This window comes from Cherax quadricarinatus, chromosome 3 (assembly GCF_038502225.1).
Source record: "Cherax quadricarinatus isolate ZL_2023a chromosome 3, ASM3850222v1, whole genome shotgun sequence".
Classification (NCBI taxonomy): Eukaryota; Metazoa; Arthropoda; class Malacostraca; order Decapoda; family Parastacidae; genus Cherax; species Cherax quadricarinatus.
This window is the reverse complement of record NC_091294.1, coordinates 68708127-68728126: the sequence shown is the minus strand read 5'-3', so window position 1 is coordinate 68728126 and position 20000 is coordinate 68708127.

Here is a 20000-nt window from a genome sequence, read left to right as displayed (position 1 = left end):
GTGGTGGTGGTGGTGGTGGTGGTGGTGGTGGTGGTGATGGTGGTGGTGGTGGTGGTGGTGGTGGTGGTGGTGATGGTGGTGGTGGTGGTGGTGATGGTGGTGGTGATGGTGGTGGTGGTGGTGGTGGTGGTGGTGGTGATGGTGGTGTGGTGGTGATGGTGGTGGTGGTGGTGATGATGGTGGTGGTGGTGGTGGTGGTGGTGCGGGTGGTGGTGTTGGTGGTGGTGGTGGTGGTGATGGTGGTGGTGGTGGTGGTGGTGGTGGTGGTGGTGGTGGTGGTGGTGGTGATGGTGGTGGTGGTGGTGATGGTGATGGTGGTGGTGGTGGTGGTGGTGGTGGTGGTGGTGGTGGTGATGGTGGTGGTGGTGATGGTGGTGGTGATGGTGGTGGTGGTGGTGGTGGTGGTGGTGGTGGTGGTGGTGGTGGTGGTGGTGGTGGTGGTGGTGGTGGTGGTGGTGGTGGTGGTGGTGATGGTGGTGGTGGTGGTGGTGGTGGTTGTTACAAAAAACGCGATTCTAAAAGCTTAGAGATCTCCAGTGAATACTAGAAAGGACTGCCCTTCTAGCATCCAGCCTGTTACTGGGTTTTCGTAACAAGTAGTCAGTATCCTTGTCCAATTATCCATTAAAATTCAGTATGGTTCAATAGTGCTTTAGGATTACAACTGGTAGGCTACTAACTAGAGAAATTAAAATTTAATAAATTTATTAAGTCTATAAGTTGTCTAGAGGTATATTATCAAAGTAAATTAAATCACAGCAATCAAAATAAAATCAATCTCTCGAGTTCAATATTATTGTGCTGAAAGCACATATCACATTTATAATTCTTAAGTACCGTCAGGTACATTAACATTTAATAAGATATTACAAATATGTACAAGTAAGTGTGTGTATGCGTGTAAGTGCTCTTAAGTAGTTAGCTATGTCTCAAGACTCGAATAAGACTTAAACAAGTGACTGACAAAGTCCTCAAATAAACTAACTTCTTGACCGACTGGCAACCCGAACAGTCTGCTTGAACAACAAAGAATGCTAAGCCCAATAGCAATGCAATATCAAGCGACTGCGACACAGAATCAGGAACTGGGAAATAATATAACGACACTAAGTAGGGACCATCAGCAGATCCTCCACAAAAGTTACAAAACTCCCATAATACTGAATCTAAGTTCAGCATAGGTAAAACTGTGACTGTGACAATACACAGGAACCAGTACAAAATTAGGTCAGAAGCTATAGCTAAGGACCTGAGATGTTCAGAGTGTCTATGTGACACACAACCTCAGTACAACGTCGAAAATCACAAAGTCTATACAATGTTCTGTGAACAGAGTTCTACAGAACTAACAAGAATAATGAGACAGACAATCTGTCCAACCAGCAAGCGAGTCTAGAGCAGACTGAAAACTTCACGAGAGGTGAGGACACCCCCCCCTCGATCACGTGATAGCTACGTGGACAACTGCAGCTCAGAAGCCGGCAGTATAACGAGCGACAAGCGATAATTACAGTAGTTTGACAATCAAGACTAACTGAGCACATTTTATATACATCCTAACAACATAAGCTAAATAACAATATAACAGTCAAATAATAATATAAAGTCATACATTTACGATTTAGCTATTATCGCAAATATAAGCAATATAAAATTAAATGAAAAGGTAATATACATTATATATACATAATAATCATTGTAACCCATTCAGGGGTTGCAACACCCCCCCCCCCCAACACGACAGAGGGTCGCACTAGGAGTTGCATGAATGTCTTTCACATTATTTCTGGTTACTCATATCAATATTATTATCAAAATAAATATTAATTAGTCTCTCTTGTGCCAAGCACCTCTACAATTTCACAGCGTCCGTCACTAGGATATGCCCCTAGTACTAGGGCAGTACACAGTATCGTATCTCTGCATACTCGTGGTTATGTACATCAGTGTAGAGACAGGATAGCGCTGACAAGGAGGGCACGTTGAGGCTCGATCATAGTAGAGGAGACTGCATTCCACTCTTAAGTAGTGGTTGTGGAATGCGAGGCAGTATGAACATCTGAGTATGAAACAGCTTAAGGTGTGTAGTGAGGGGGGGGTCTGCGGCAGGACAGTGTTGCGTCACGCAGTACATCACCCGCACCACACTACTCACTCAACACTCAGCTTGTCTCCTCCTCACACAACATTACTGTGAATATATAAATATAATAATTAGACATGACATGAGTATATATAGTTAATATGGGCTGGAGGGATTAAGTTACTTTACTGAATTTGACATAGCAAGTAACAAAAGGTATTTGGGCATAAAATTACGTTAATTTAATGTAACTGATAATTATTAAGGACGAGACAGAGCGTCAGCAATTACATTACAATGACCACTTATGTGTTTTATACTAATAGAATAAGGTTGGATTCTGAGGGCCCACCTCATGATCCTAGCATTTTTACTTTTCATAGTATTTATATAAGTGAGTGGATTGTGGTCAGAAAAAACGTTAATTTTAAATGGGGAAGTGCCCAAATACACGTCAAAATGTTCCAAGGACACCACAAGAGCTAGAGCCTCTTTCTCAATAGTGGCATAATTTTTCTGGTGTCGTTTAAGCTTAGATGAATAGTAACATATAGGATGGAGAATATCAGTGGATGTTGACTGTTGGAGCAGCACAGCACCCACTGCATAGCCACTCGCATCTGTATGTAAAAAGAAGGGAAGATTGAAATTAGGACTCTTCAACACAGGAGCAGAGGATAGTAAGTGCTTCAACCTTTTGAATGAGTCTGAACAATCACTAGTCCAGATGAACTGAACTTTGCTACTAGTGAACATAGTGAGAGGTGTAGGTGGAGGTGTGTGTGCTGGCTTGCCTGTCACTTGACACACGTGGCAACGTCGCACATGATCAGCTACTGTTTCCTTCATCTTTGGCCAAGTAAAATGTTTTGCCAGTTTACCGAGTGTCTTCTTGACACCCAAATGTCCTCCTATGGGACTATTGTGAGCAAAATCAATGGCTTGTTCACGAAATGTAACTGGTAACACTACTAGATGCTTGACTGTGGTGGAAACACTATCAGCTGACAACTTACATGTATTTTTCTCCATCAGTACACCGTTACTATAATAGTAACAATTATCGAGATCCTTTGCTTCACTCTCAGTAACTGCTATATCTCTCAGTCTTTCCAGTGACTGATCAACAAACTGATCCTTGATTAAATCATCATGAGTTAGAAATTTAACGTCAGTTGTGTCCTGACTAGGTTGATGACCGGGGGGAGTCAGTGTTAATGATCCTGGGCGCAGAGCGTCACTAAACAACATATTCAAGCCCAAATCATTGTCATCAACTAACTCAACAGGAGACAAGGATGGTTGTTGAATCTTTGACATAGCTCTAGTAATTGCGCTGAGAGGAAATAAAATAGGTTTCTCTCTACAAGCTTCAATGGCATAATTATCATCAGTGTTATTATCAATCACAAGTGGTTCTTTACATATACCAGCATGAAGGATATCGTTCCCTATCAACAAGTCCACTGACCTGATGGGAAATACACCACTGGATATACCCACTGAAATATAACCAGTATAATAGCTTGTTTCAATATAAACTTTGTGCAGAGGCACTTTTATAACAGCCCCTCCATAGGCTTCTAACAATACATCTATCTTGCAATAGGTATCGTCAGTTATGGGCAGTACATCTTCTCTTAATAACGTGAGATAACTGCCAGTGTCTCTGAAAGAAATTATCTCAGTTAGATGTGATTCGTCAAATCCTACTTTATCTCTCGAAAAGTAAGGACTCATCGCTGAACGAATCTTTTCGTCAGATACACTTTCTGACGCTAGTCATCTATCCTGAGTAACATTATCTAAAACAGTAGGATAAGAGGAATTGCTAGGATTTTGGTGCCTTTGTTGCTCGGAAGAGGATACGACTTGAGTGGGGGCGCCAGCCGCACGACTGTTTCTCGTATCTCTTTCTAACTTATAGCAATACTCTCTAGTATGTCCTTTTCTGTTACAATAGGTACATTTAACTTTCTTCTTCTCGATATCAGATTTCTGTCTAGCCACAGAGACAGATTCAGGATTGTGAGTTTTCCTGGTAAAGGTACGAGAAGTTACAGTAGCAGGTACATCAGGCCGGCAATGAGCAGCTGATTTAGGTTGCCAACTTCTAGGACAATTTTTAGTTACCTTGTTTCTTTGTGTTTTAGTACGTACAAGTTTGTGAGAAATCTCGTAATTGTCTGCTAATGCTGCAGTTTCCAGAATATCCGAGGTAGTATGATCGATCAGATATTCTTGTATGTCAGCAGACATACAGTTGTTAAACTCTTCGTGTAGTAACAACTGAACAAGACTGTCGTAGTTGTTACACTTAGCAGCTCTAGACCATCTCTCAAATGCAACTTTTTTCTCACGAGCAAACTCTACACAAGTTTGATCTTGTCGTCGTTGTAACGTACGAAATGCTCTTTGATAACTTACAGGTAACAAGTTATATGTCTCTAGAATAGTTTGTTTGACAGCGTCATAACTAATGTACTTAGCAAATGGCAAAGCTGCAGTACAAGTTTGAGCTCTTCCCGTCAATGCTGTATGCAGCAATGTTGCCCAGTGCTTACGTGGCCAGTTCATAGCACGTGCCTGGTTCTCAAACACATCAAAATATGTGTCTAAGTCACTTTCAAAAAACTTAGGAACCATAGATGCAGCTTTCTGCACATTAAATGTGTCCTGTGATATATCAGTCTGTTGTCTTAACAGACGAACATTTTCTCTTTGGAAATCTTCTTCGTTCAATCTCCTCTGTGCCTCTATTTGTGCAGTCTGCAACATAATGAGGCGTTCAAACCTCTCAAACTGTTCCTGAGAGATAGGACCAGTGGGTAATGGAGGAGTAGGGAAATTAACATGGTCTGGACGGTCCTTAGGTCGGACACTTGGTCCAGCCGTCTCTAGAGTGTCTAGATCTGGTCTAGGATAAGTAAATACAGGTGTAGTATACACTGTACTAGTATTAGGCTGTGTCATACTACCAGCTATACTCTGTACTATAGTGTCAGTGAAGGAAGGAGCGAGCGAGAACTGAGCTACACTAGGCTCAGACACTAGGCTCACTTCTGCTCTAGTTGCTCTTTCTTCATCAAATAGAGTCATACTTCCTAATTGTGACACTAGGCTTTCTGAATCTGAATCATAATCAGACATCTCTGTATGAGCAGGAAACAATATATCTTTAATTAATGCTCTGACAGTTTCTGCGGTGTAATTCCTGTTATACGTCACACCGAGATATTTGGCTACTTGCCAACACGTCTGAAGTTTTAATGTACTTAACTCAGACAAAGTCAGAGTATCAATTAACTGTTTCACTTTGGCATACATCACGAAAATAATTGTACTACGAGAGAGTGATTATGGGAAACTATAATCCTAATAGGAATTTTAGTGTTGGTTGTCTTAGAGCTAGAACTCATAAACAGTATTTCCATCTCCTTGGATCAAGAGACTCAGTCAGGTACATACATCCACCTGGTATGTTGTACAAGACTAAACTCAAAGTCTTCAGATTAGGAAAGTACTCAAAGTGTTTGATCATAGATTTACTAGTATGTCAAACTGGACAATTTCTCCAACACCTTGGATCAAGAGCATCCCGGACAGGCCCCCATTTGTTACAAAAAACGCGATTCTAAAAGCTTAGAGATCTCCAGTGAATACTAGAAAGGACTGCCCTTCTAGCATCCAGCCTGTTACTGGGTTTTCGTAACAAGTAGTCAGTATCCTTGTCCAATTATCCATTAAAATTCAGTATGGTTCAATAGTGCTTTAGGATTACAACTGGTAGGCTACTAACTAGAGAAATTAAAATTTAATAAATTTATTAAGTCTATAAGTTGTCTAGAGGTATATTATCAAATTAAATTAAATTACAGCAATCAAAATAAAATCAATCTCTCGAGTTCAATATTATTGTGCTGAAAGCACATATCACATTTATAATTCTTAAGTACCGTCAGGTACATTAACATTTAATAAGATATTACAAATATGTACAAGTAAGTGTGAGTATGCGTGTAAGTGCTCTTAAGTAGTTAGCTATGTCTCAAGACTCGAATAAGACTTAAACAAGTGACTGACAAAGTCCTCAAATAAACTAACTTCTTGACCGACTGGCAACCCGAACAGTCTGCTTGAACAACAAAGAATGCTAAGCCCAATAGCAATGCAATATCAAGCGACTGCGACACAGAATCAGGAACAAGGAGATAATATAACGACACTAAGTAGGGACCATCAGCAGATCCTCCACAAAAGTTACAAAACTCCCATAATACTGAATCTTTGTTCAGCATAGGTAAAACTGTGACTGTGACAATACACAGGAACCAGTACAAAATTAGGTCAGAAGCTATAGCTAAGGACCTGAGATGTTCAGAGTGTCAATGTGACACACAACCTCAGTACAACGTCGAAAATCACTAAGTCTATACAATGTTCTGTGAACAAAGTTCTACAGAACTAACAAGAATAATGAGACAGACAATCTGTCCAACCAGCAAGCGAGTCTCCAGCAGACTGAATACTTCACGAGAGGTGAGGACACCCCCCCCTCGATCACGTGATAGCTACGTGGACAACTGCAGCTCAGAAGCCGGCAGTATAACGAGCGACAAGCGATAATTACAGTAGTTTGACAATCAAGACTAACTGAGCACATTTTATATACATCCTAACAACATAAGTCAAATAAGAATATAAGTCAAATAATAATATAAAGTCATACATTTACGATTTAGCTATTATCGCAAATATAAGCAATATAAAATTAAATGAAAAGGTAATATACATTACATATATACATAATCATTGTAACCCATTCAGGGGTTGCAACAGTGGTGGTGGAGGTGATGGTGGTGATGGTGGTGGTGGTGGTGGTGGTGGTGGTGGTGGTGGTGGTGGTGGTGGTGGTAGTGGTGGTGGTGGTGGTGATGGTGGTGGTGGTGGTGGTGGTGGTGATGGTGGTGGTGGTGATGGTGGTGGTGGTGGTGGTGGTGGTGGTAGTGGTGGTGGTGGTGGTGGTGGTGGTGGTAGTGGTGGTGGTGGTGGTGGTGGTGGTGTAGTGGTGGTGTTGGTGGGGGTGGTTGTAGTGGTGGTGGAGGTGGTGGTGGTGGTGGTGGTGGTAGTGGTGGTGGTGGTGGTGGTGGTGCTGGTGGTGGAGGTGGTGGTAGTGGTAGTGGTGGTTGTGGTAGTGGTGGTGGTGGTGGTGGTGGTGGTGGTAGTGGTGGTGGTGGTGGTGGTGGTAGTGGTGGTGGTGGTGGTGGTGGTGGTAGTGGTGTTGGTAATGGTGGTGGTGGTAGTGGTGGTGGTTGTGGTGGTGATGGTAGTGATGGTGGTGGTGGCGGTGGTGGTAGCGGTGGTGGTGGTGGTGTGTGGTAGTGTTGGTGGTGGTGGTGGTGGTGGTGGTGGTGGTGGTGGTATTCGTGATGGTGGTGGTGGTGGTTGTTACAAAAAACGCGATTCTAAAAGCTTAGAGATCTCCAGTGAATACTAGAAAGGACTGCCCTTCTAGCATCCAGCCTGTTACTGGGTTTTCGTAACAAGTAGTCAGTATCCTTGTCCAATTATCCATTAAAATTCAGTATGGTTCAATAGTGCTTTAGGATTACAACTGGTAGGCTACTAACTAGAGAAATTAAAATTTAATAAATTTATTAAGTATAAGTTGTCTAGAGGTATATTATCAAAGTAAATTAATTACAGCAATCAAAATAAAATCAATCTCTCGAGTTCAATATTATTGTGCTGAAAGCACATATCACATTTATAATTCTTAAGTACCGTCAGGTACATTAACATTTAATAAGATATTACAAATATGTACAAGTGTGTGTATGCGTGTAAGTGCTCTTAAGTAGTTAGCTATGTCTCAAGACTCGAATAAGACTTAAACAAGTGACTGACAAAGTCCTCAAATAAACTAACTTCTTGACCGACTGGCAACCCGAACAGTCTGCTTGAACAACAAAGAATGCTAAGCCCAATAGCAATGCAATATCAAGCGACTGCGACACAGAATCAGGAACTGGGGAATAATATAACGACACTAAGTAGGGACCATCTGCAGATCCTCCACAAAAGTTACAAAACTCCCATAATACTGAATCTACGTTCAGCATAGGAAAACTGTGACTGTGACAATACACAGGAACCAGTACAAAATTAGGTCAGAAGCTATAGCTAAGGACCTGAGATGTTCAGAGTGTCTAAGTGACACACAACCTCAGTACAACGTCGAAAATCACTAAGTCTATACAATGTTCTGTGAACAAAGTTCTACAGAACTAACAAGAATAATGAGACAGACAATCTGTCCAACCACCAAGCGAGTCTCCAGCAGACTGAATACTTCACACGAGGTGAGGACACCCCCCCTCGATCACGTGATAGCTACGTGGACAACTGCAGCTCAGAAGCCGGCAGTATAACGAGCGACAAGCGATAATTACAGTAGTTTGACAATCAAGACTAACTGAGCACATTTTATATACATCCTAACAACATAAGCTAAATAACAATATAACAGTCAAATAATAATATAAAGTCATACATTTACGATTTAGCTATTATCGCAAATATAAGCAATATAAAATTAAATGAAAAGGTAATATACATTACATATATACATAATAATCATTGTAACCCATTCAGGGGTTGCAACACCCCCCCCCAACACGACAGAGGGTCGCACTAGGAGTTGCATGAATGTCTTTCACATTATTTCTGGTTACTCATATCAATATTATTATCAAAATAAATATTAATGAATGTCTCTTGTGCCAAGCACCTCTACAATTTCACAGCGTCCGTCACTAGGATATGCCCCTAGGTACTAGGGCAGTACACAGTATCGTATCTCTTCATACTCGTGGTTATGTACATCAGTGTAGAGACAGGATAGCGTAGACGAGCAGGGCACTGAGGCTCGATCATAGTAGAGGAGACTGCATTCCACTCTTAAGTAGTGGTTGTGGAATGCGAGGCAGTATGAACATCTGAGTATGAAACAGCTTAAGGTGTGTAGTGAGGGGGGGGTCTGCGGCAGGACAGTGTTGCGTCACGCAGTACATCACCCGCACCACACTACTCACTCAACACTCAGCTTGTCTCCTCCTCACACAACATTACTGTGAATATATAAATATAATAATTAGACATGACATGAGTATATATAGTTAATATGGGCTGGAGGGATTAAGTTACTTTACTGAATTTGACATAGCAAGTAACAAAAGGTATTTGGGCATAAAATTACGTTAATTTAATGTAACTGATAATTATTAAGGACGTGACAGAGCGTCAGCAATTACATTACAATGACCACTTATGTGTTTTATACTAATAGAATAAGGTTGGATTCTGAGGGCCCACCTCATGATCCTAGCATTTTTACTTTTCATAGTATTTATGTAGGTGAGTGGATTGTGGTCAGAAAAAACGTTAATTTTAAATGGGGAAGTGCCCAAATACACGTCAAAATGTTCCAATGACACCACAAGAGCTAGAGCCTCTTTCTCAATAGTGGCATAATTTTTCTGGTGTCGTTTAAGCTTAGATGAATAGTAACATATAGGATGGAGAATATCAGTGGATGTTGACTGTTGGAGCAGCACAGCACCCACTGCATAGCCACTCGCATCTATATGTAAAAAGAAGGGAAGATTGAAATTAGGACTCTTCAACACAGGAGCAGAGGATAGCAAGCGCTTCAACCTTTTGAACGAGTCTGAACAATCTCTAGTCCAGGTGAACTGAACTTTGCTACTAGTAAGCTCAGTGAGAGGAGCTGCAATCTGAGAAAAGTTTGGACAGAACCTGCGATAATATCCTGCCATACCCAGGAATCTCTGTACTCCTTTCCTATCCTGTGGCACTGGAAATTCAGAAATTGCACGAACCTTAGCCTCAATAGGAGCAACCTCACCTTGGCCGATACAAAAGCCTAGATAGGTAATCTTGGCTTGACCAAAACTACATTTGGCTAAGTTGACAGTGAAGTTGTAGTGCGCCAGTCTCTCAAACAATGCTCTGAGACGCGTCAAGTGCTGTTCCCACTCGTCACTGTACACCACTAAGTCGTCAAGGTAGGCTTCTACTCCTTCTAAGTTGTGGGTCAACTCGTTCATTATACGTTGGAATGAAGAAGCCGCGTTACATAGGCCGAAGGGGGTGACGAGGTAGTTAAACAATCCATCTTGAACAGTAAAAGCAGATATTTCTTGAGCACGTTCAGTAAGCGGGACTTGATAATAGCCTCGTAAGAGATCTAAACGGCTGACAAACTGGGCTCCTGACACACGATCAATAAGGTCGTCAATGCGAGGTAGAGGATAACCATCAGGCAAGGTGACAGAGTTCACTTTCCTGTAATCAGTGCACATCCTGAAACTACCGTCAGGTTTAGGCACTAAAATACAGGGAGATGCCCATGGACTTTTACTGCGCTCAATAAGTCCGTGAGATAACAGAAAATCAACCTCTTCTCTCAATGCTTTATGCTTCGTTGGACTCATTCTATATGGTGATTGCTTAATGGGTGATGCTCCCTGTACATCAACGTCATGTACACCCAGAGTACAACGTTTAGGAACATCACCGAACAATTCAGGGAAATGCAAAATCATGTTTTTAACATCACCAGCTTTATCAATCCCAAGGTTACTAAGAAAATCGTCTAGTGACTGTAGAGTCACTGAATTTTCTAAACGAACCTCTATACCTCTAGAGATGTCAGGTAGACTGACGTTTTCTTCCTCTGTCCTAGGAAGAATAGAAGTAGTAGGTAGAGGACTAGCGTAGTATGCCTTAAGCTGGTTAACATGGTACACATGATTAGATTTCTTTTTCCCAGGCGTACGTACCAAATAATTTACGTCGCTAAGCTTTTTCACTACTTCCAGGGGACCATCATACCTGGCTTGTAGAGCATGACCTGGTACTAATTTCCGAGCCATCACCTTATCTCCTGCTTTAAAAGAACGAGAGACAGCACGCTTGTCATAATGTTGCTTCATTCTAGCTTGGGCTGAAACTAGGTTTTTCGAAGCTAGCTCTCTAGCGGCTGTCAAATGTTGCTGCATTAATGAAGGTGAAGTACTCAATGATGGATTTGATTTTCCTGTCCACACGTCTTTCAACACTGCGAGAGGACCACGCACTTGGTGTCCGAATATTAGTTCAAACGGACTAAATCCGAGACTTTCTTGTTCACTTTCTCTCATAGCGAACAGAAGAAAAGGTATACCCTCATCCCAGTCTCTAGAAAAATGCTCACAATAAGCTCTCATCATGGACTTCAGTGTCTGATGAAATCTCTCTAGAGCCCCTTGTGACTGTGGATGATAACTGGTTGAAAGTACAGACTTTATTCCTAGGTGGGATAATGCTTCTCGAAAGATCTTAGAAGTGAAGTTAGATCCCTGATCTGATTGTATCTCTCGTGGCAATCCAACCTGGGAGAAAAATTTCATCAGCGCTCTCACAATAGCACGAGCATTAATTTTTTCTCATAGGAATAGCTTCGGGATAGCGTGTTGCAGCGTCCATAATAGTAAATAAGTATTGGTTTCCTAGTTTGGTTCTAGGCAAAGGACCAACACAATCAATAATAAGACGTGAGAATGGTTCACCATGCACGGTGATAGGAATGAGAGGCGCAGGTGGAGGTGTGTGCGCTGGCTTGCCTGTCACTTGACACACGTGGCAACGTCGCACATGATCAGCTACTGTTTCCTTCATCTTTGGCCAAGTAAAATGTTTTGCCAGTTTACCGAGTGTCTTCTTGACACCCAAATGTCCTCCTATGGGACTATTGTGAGCAAAATCAATGGCTTGTTCACGAAATGTAACTGGTAACACAACTAGATTCTTGACTGTGGTAGAAACACTATCAGCTGACAACTTACATGTATTTTTCTCCATCAGTAGACCGTTACTATAATAGTAACAATTATCGAGATCCTTTGCTTCACTCTCAGTAACTGCTATATCTCTCAGTCTTTCCAGTGACTGATCAACAAACTGATCCTTGATTAAATCATCATGAGTTAGAAATTTAACGTCAGTTGTGTCCTGACTAGGTTGATGACCGGGGGGAGTCAGTGTTAATGATCCTGGGCGCAGAGCGTCACTAAACAACATATTCAACCCCAAATCATTGTCATCCACTAACTCAACAGGAGACAAGGATGGTTGTTGAATCTTTGACATAGCTCTAGTAATTGCGCTGAGAGGAAATAAAATAGGTTTCTCTCTACAAGCTTCAATGGCATAATTATCATCAGTGTTATTATCAATCACAAGTGGTTCTTTACATATACCAGCATGAAGGATATCGTTCCCTATCAACAAGTCCACTGACCTGATGGGAAATACACCACTGGATATACCCACTGAAATATAACCAGTATAATAGCTTGTTTCAATATAAACTTTGTGCAGAGGCACTTTTATAACAGCCCCTCCATAGGCTTCTAACAATACATCTATCTTGGTATAGGTATCGTCAGTTATGGGCAGTACATCTTCTCTTAATAACGTGAGATAACTGCCAGTGTCTCTGAAAGTAATTATCTCAGTTAGATGTGATTCGTTAAATCCTACTTTACCTCTCGAAAAGTAAGGACTCATGGCTGAACGAATCTTTTCGTCAGATACACTTTCTGACGCTAGTCATCTATCCTGAGTAACATTATCTAAAACAGTAGGATCAGAGGAATTGCTAGGATTTTGGTGCCTTTGTTGCTCGGAAGAGGATACGACTTGAGTGGGGGCGCCAGCCGCACGACTGTTTCTCGTATCTCTTTCTAACTTATAGCAATACTCTCTAGTATGTCCTTTTCTGTTACAATAGGTACATTTAACTTTCTTCTTCTCGATATCAGATTTCTGTCTAGCCACAGAGACAGATTCAGGATTGTGAGTTTTCCTGGTAAAGGTACGAGAAGTTACAGTAGCAGGTACATCAGGCCGGCAATGAGCAGCTGATTTAGTTTGCCAAATTCTAGGACAATTTTTAGTTACCTTGTTTCTCTGTGTTTTGGTACGTACAAGTTTGTGAGAAATTTCGTAATTGTCTGCTAATGCTGCAGTTTCCAGAATATCTGAGGTAGTATGATCGATCAGATATTCTTGTATGTCAGCAGACATACAGTTGTTAAACTCTTCGTGTAGTAACAACTGAACAAGGCTGTCGTAGTTGGTACACTTAGCAGCTCTAGACCATCTCTCAAATGCAACTTTTTTCTCACGAGCAAACTCTACACAAGTTTGATCTTGTCGTCGTTGTAACGTACGAAATGCTCTTTGATAACTTACAGGTAACAAGTTATACGTCTCTAGAATAGTTTGTTTGACAGCGTCATAACTAATGTACTTGGCAAATGGTAAAGCAGCCGTACAAGTTTGAGCTCTTCCTGTCAATGCTGTATGAAGCAATGTTGCCCAGTGCTTACGTGGCCAGTTCATAGCACGAGCCTGGTTCTCAAACACATCAAAATATGTGTCTAAGTCACTTTCAAAAAACTTAGGAACCATGGATGCAGCTTTCTGCACATTAAATGTGTCCTGTGATCTATCAGTCTGTTGTCTTCCCAGACGAACATTTTCTCTTTGGAAATCTTCTTCGTTCAATTTCCTCTGTGCCTCAATTTGTGCAGTCTGCAACATAATGAGGCGTTCCAACCTCTCAAACTGTTCCTGAGAGATAGGACCAGTGGGTAATGGAGGAGTAGGGAAATTAACATGGTCTGGACGGTCCTTAGGTCGGACACTTGGTCCAGCCGTCTCTAGAGTGTCTAGATCTGGTCTAGGATAAGTAAATACAGGTGTAGTATACACTGTACTAGTATTAGGCTGTGTCATACTACCAGCTATACTCTGTACTATAGTGTCAGTGAAGGAAGGAGCGAGCGAGAACTGAGCTACACTAGGCTCAGACACTAGGCTCACTTCTGCTCTAGTTGCTCTTTCTTCAACTTCAAATAGAGTCATACTTCCTAATTGTGACACTAGGCTTTCTGAATCTGAATCATAATCAGACATCTCTGTATGAGCAGGAAACAATATATCTTTAATTAATGCTCTGACAGTTTCTGCGGTGTAATTCCTGTTATACGTCACACCGAGATATTTGGCTACTTGCCAACACGTCTGAAGTTTTAATGTACTTAACTCAGACAAAGTCAGAGTATCAATTAACTGTTTCACTTTGGCATACATCACGAAAATAATTGTACTACGAGAGAGTGATTATGGGAAACTATAATCCTAATAGGAATTTTAGTGTTGGTTGTCTTAGAGCTAGAACTCAAACAGTATTTCCATCTCCTTGGATCAAGAGACTCAGTCAGGTACATACATCCACCTGGTATGTTGTACAAGACTAAACTCAAAGTCTTCAGATTAGGAAAGTACTCATAGTGTTTGATCATAGAGATACTAGTATGTCAAACTGGACAATTTCTCCAACACCTTGGATCAAGAGCATCCCGGACAGGCCCCCATTTGTTACAAAAAACGCGATTCTAAAAGCTTAGAGATCTCCAGTGAATACTAGAAAGGACTGCCCTTCTAGCATCCAGCCTGTTACTGGGTTTTCGTAACAAGTAGTCAGTATCCTTGTCCAATTATCCATTAAAATTCAGTATGGTTCAATAGTGCTTTAGGATTACAACTGGTAGGCTACTAACTAGAGAAATTAAAATTTAATAAATTTATTAAGTAGTAAGTTGTCTAGAGGTATATTATCAAAGTAAATTAATTACAGCAATCAAAATAAAATCAATCTCTCGAGTTCAATATTATTGTGCTGAAAGCACATATCACATTTATAATTCTTAAGTACCGTCAGGTACATTAACATTTAATAAGATATTACAAATATGTACAAGTGTGTGTATGCGTGTAAGTGCTCTTAAGTAGTTAGCTATGTCTCAAGACTCAAATAAGACTTAAACAAGTGACTGACAAAATCCTCAAATAAACTAACTTCTTGACCGACTGGCAACCCGAACAGTCTGCTTGAATAACAAAGAATGCTAAGCCCAATAGCAATGCAATATCAAGCGACTGCGACACAGAATCAGGAACTGGGAAATAATATAACGACACTAAGTAGGGACCATCAGCAGATCCTCCACAAGTTACAAAACTCCCATAATACTGAATCTACATTCAGCATAGGAAACACTGTGACTGTGACAATACACAGGAATCAGTACAAAATTAGGTCAGAAGCTATAGCTAAGGACCTGAGATGTTCAGAGTGTCTAAGTGACACACAACCTCAGTACAACGTCGAAAATCACTAAGTCTATACAATGTTCTGTGAACAAAGTTCTACAGAACTAACAAGAATAATGAGACAGACAATCTGTCCAACCACCAAGCGAGTCTCCAGCAGACTGAAAACTTCACGAGAGGTGAGGACACCCCCCCTCGATCACGTGATAGCTACGTGGACAACTGCAGCTCAGAAGCCGGCAGTATAACGAGCGACAAGCGATAATTACAGTAGTTTGACAATCAAGACTAACTGAGCACATTTTATATACATCCTAACAACATAAGTCAAACAAGAATATAACAGTCAAATAATAATATAAAGTCATACATTTACGATTTAGCTATTATCGCAAATATAAGCAATATAAAATTAAATGAAAAGATAATATACATTATATATACATAATAATCATTGTAACCCATTCAGGGGTTGCAACAGTGGTGATGGTGGTGATGGTGGTGGTGATGGTGGTGGTGGTGATGGTGGTGGTGGTGATGGTGGTGGTGGTGGTGGTGGTGGTGGTGGTGGTGGTGGTGGTGGTGGTGGTGATGGTGGTGGTGGTGGTGGTGGTGGTGGTGGTGGTGGTGGTGGTTGTGGTGGTGGTGGTGGTGGTGGTGGTGGTGGTGGTGGTGGTGGTGGTGGTGGTGGTGGTGGTGGTGGTGGTGATGGTGGTGGTGGTGGTGGTGGTGGTGGTGGTGGTGGTGATGGTGATGGTGGTGATGGTGGTGGTGGTGATGGTGGTGGTGGTGGTGATGGAGAATGTTTAAAAACAAGAGTAAAAGAAGGAAAGATAAGCGCAGGTAAGATGATGGTCCACGAGAGTGAGACAAACAACACAGAGAAGAAAAACTGATGGCACAGAACACACCATAACAGAAGAAAGGAAAGAGAAAGAAAATATTGGAAAGGAGAAGAGGTAAGTAGAGGAAGAGATTGATATCAAGTTAAGTCACATGTGTTGTGAAGTTTGGAACATTAACAAGGTAATAAGAAAGGAAGGCATCAACAGAGACAAAACCACGACTGAGAATCTTCTTAGGAAAGTTGTGTATATGGGAAGATTCAACAAGATGGCGTCTGTGAAGGCTAGAAGAAGGAGAGAGGTTTAGCAGAGGACCAGATAATAGCATAACTGTGATCTCCGACATGACAGGAAAGAGCATTATTAGTGACGGCAAGTCTAATAGTAAGTTTATTCAGGTATACACAAATACAGTTACAAAGATTATCATACATAGCAACATGTGTATAGAAAACTCAGGATAACCCCCCAAAAATTCAAAGTAACTTATTTCCAATGGGGTTCTTCACTTCTTTAAGTCTTTAAGTCAGTCAGAGAGATTCCAGTTCCATTAAAGTACTGAAGAAGACAATAGGAACAGGAAACAGAGTAGACACCAGAAGCATCAATAGCAGCGAGAGTTATTAAGATTTAAGGAACTAAAAATATAGGGAAGGCAAAGAACAGATTTCACAGGAGTAGAGAGTTTGGTGAGAAGAAAGTCCGTTTAAGAGGTGAGAGACGCAGCTTATAAAATCTGAAGGATAGTCAAGACGAGAGAACGAATTACCAAGAGTGAAAATTTGCGAGTGAAGGAGGACGAGAAGAAAAAGAGAAATAAGAAGAGTATATACTGATACTCTTAGTAATTAAGAGCTGAGGTTCCTAATAGTTTATATTAATACTCTTAGTAATCAAGAGCTGAGGTTCCTAGCAGTATATACTGATGCTCTCAGTAGTTAAGAGCTGAGGTTCCTAGCAGTATATACTGATGCTCTCAGTAGTTAAGAGCTGAGGTTCCTAGCAGTATATACTGAAGCTCTCAGTAGTTAAGAGCTGAGGTTCCTAGCAGTATATACTGAAGCTCTCAGTAGTTAAGAGCTGAGGTTCCTAGCAGTATATACTGATGCTCTCAGTAGTTAAGAGCTGAGGTTCCTAGCAGTATATACTGAAGCTCTCAGTAGTTAAGAGCTGAGGTTCCTAGCAGTATATACTGAAGCTCTTAGTAGTTAAGAGCTGAGGTTCCTAGCAGTATATACTGATGCTCTCAGTAGTTAAGAGCTGAGGTTCCTAGCAGTATATACTGATGCCCTCAGTAGTTAAGAGCTAAGGTTCCTAGCAGTATATACTGATGCTCTCAGTAGTTAAGAGCTGAGGTTCCTAGCAGTATATACTGATGCCCTCAGTAGTTAAGAGCTAAGGTTCCTAGCAGTATATACTGATGCTCTCAGTAGTTAAGAGCTGAGGTTAATAGCAGTATATACTGAAGCTCTCAGTAGTTAAGAGCTGAAGTTCTTAGCAGTATATACTGATGCTCTCAGTAGTTAAGAGCTGAGGTTCCTAGCAGTATATACTGATGCTCTCAGTAGTTAAGAGCTGAGGTTAATAGCAGTATATACTGATGCTCTCAGTAGTTAACAGCTGAGGTTCCTAGCAGTATATACTGAAGCTCTTAGTAGTTAAGAGCTGAGGTTCCTAGCAGTATATGCTGATGCTCTCAGTAGTTAAGAGCTGAGGTTCCTAGCAGTATATACTGAAGCTCTCAGTAGTTAAGAGCTGAGGTTCCTAGCAGTATATACTGAAGCTCTCAGTAATTAAGAGCTGAGGTTCCTAGCAGTATATATTGATGCTCTCAGCAGTTAAGAGCTGAGGTTCCTAGCAGTATATACTGAAGCTCTCAGTAGTTAAGAGTTGAGGTTCCTAGCAGTATATACAGATGCTCTCAGTAGTTAAGAGCTGAGGTTCCTAGCAGTGTATACTGATGCTCTCAGTAGTTAAGAGCTGAGGTTTCTAGCAGTATATACTGAAGCTCTCAGTAGTTAAGAGCTGAGGTTCCTAGCAGTATATACAGATGCTCTCAGTAGTTAAGAGCTGAGGTTCCTAGCAGTGTATACTGATGCTCTCAGTAGTTAAGAGCTGAGGTTTCTAGCAGTATATACTGAAGCTCTCAGTAGTTAAGAGCTGATGTTCCTAGCAGTATATACTGACGCTCTTAGTAGTTAAGAGCTGAGGTTCCTAGCAGTATATACTTAAGCTCTCGGTAGTTAAGAGCTGAGGTTCCTAGCAGTATATATTGAAGCTCTCAGTAGTTAAGAGCTGAGGTTCCTAGCAGTATATACTGATGCTCTCTGTAGTTAAGAGCTGAGGTTCCTAGGAGTATATACTGAAGCTCTCAGTAGTTAAGAGCTGAGGTTCCTAGCAGTATATACTGATGCTCTCAGTAGTTAAGAGCTGAGGTTCCTAGCAGTATATACTGATGCTCTCAGTAGTTAAGAGCTGAGGTTCCTAGCAGTATATACTGAAGCTCTCAGTAGTTAAGAGCTGAGGTTCCTAGCAGTATATACTGAAGCTCTCAGTAGTTAAGAGCTGAGGTTCCTAGCAGTATATACTGAAGCTCTCAGTAGTTAAGAGCTGAGGCTCCTAGCAGTATATACTGGTGCTCTCAGTAGTTAAAAGCTGAGGTTACTAGCAGTTTATACTGATGCTCTCAGTAGTTAAGAGCTGAGGTTCCTAGGAGTATATACTGATGCTCTCAGTAGTTAAGAGCTGAGGTTCCTAGCAGTATATACTGAAGCTCTCAGTAGTTACGAGCTGAGGTTCCTAGCAGTATATACTGATGCTCTCAGTAGTTAAGAGCTGAGGTTCCTAGCAGTATATACTGATGCTCTCAGTAGTTAAGAGCTGAGGTTTCTAGCAGTATATACTGATGCTCTCAGTAGTTAAGAGCTGAGGTTCCTAGCAGTATATACTGAAGCTCTCAGTAGTTAAGAGCTGAGGTTCCTAGCAGTATATACTGAAGCTCTCAGTAGTTAAGAGCTGAGGCTCCTAGCAGTATATACTGAAGCTCTCAGTAGTTAAGAGCTGAGGTTCCTAGCAGTATATACTGAAGCTCTTAGTAGTTAAGAGCTGAGGTTCCTAGCAGTATATACTGAAGCTCTCAGTAGTTAAGAGCTGAGGTTCCTAGCAGTATATACTGAAGCTCTCAGTAGTTAAGAGCTGAGGTTCCTAGCAGTATATACTGAAGCTCTCAGTAGTTAAGAGCTGAGGTTCCTAGCAGTATATACTGAAGCTCTCAGTAGTTAAGAGCTGAGGTTCCTAGCAGTATATACTGAAGCTTTCAGTAGTTAAGAGCTGAGATTCCTAGCAGTATATACTGAAGCTCTCAGTAGTTAAGAGCTGAGGTTCCTAGCAGTATATACTGATGCTCTCAGTAGTTAAGAGCTGAGGTTCCTAGCAGTATATACTGAAGCTCTCAGTAGTTAAGAGCTGAGGTTCCTAGCAGTATATACTGATGCTCTCAGTAGTTAAGAGCTGAGGTTCCTAGCAGTATATACTGATGCTCTCAGTAGTTAAGAGCTGAGGTTCCTAGCAGTATATACTGAAGCTCTCAGTAGTTAAGAGCTGAGGTTCCTAGCAGTATATACTGAAGCTCTCAGTAGTTAAGAGCTGAGGTTCCTAGCAGTATATACTGAAGCTCTCAGTAGTTAAGAGCTGAGATTCCTAGCAGTATATACTGATGCTCTCAGTAGTTAAGAGCTGAGGTTCCTAGCAGTATATACTGATGCTCTCAGTAGTTAAGAGCTGAGGTTCCTAGCAGTATATACTGAAGCTCTCAGTAGTTAAGAGCT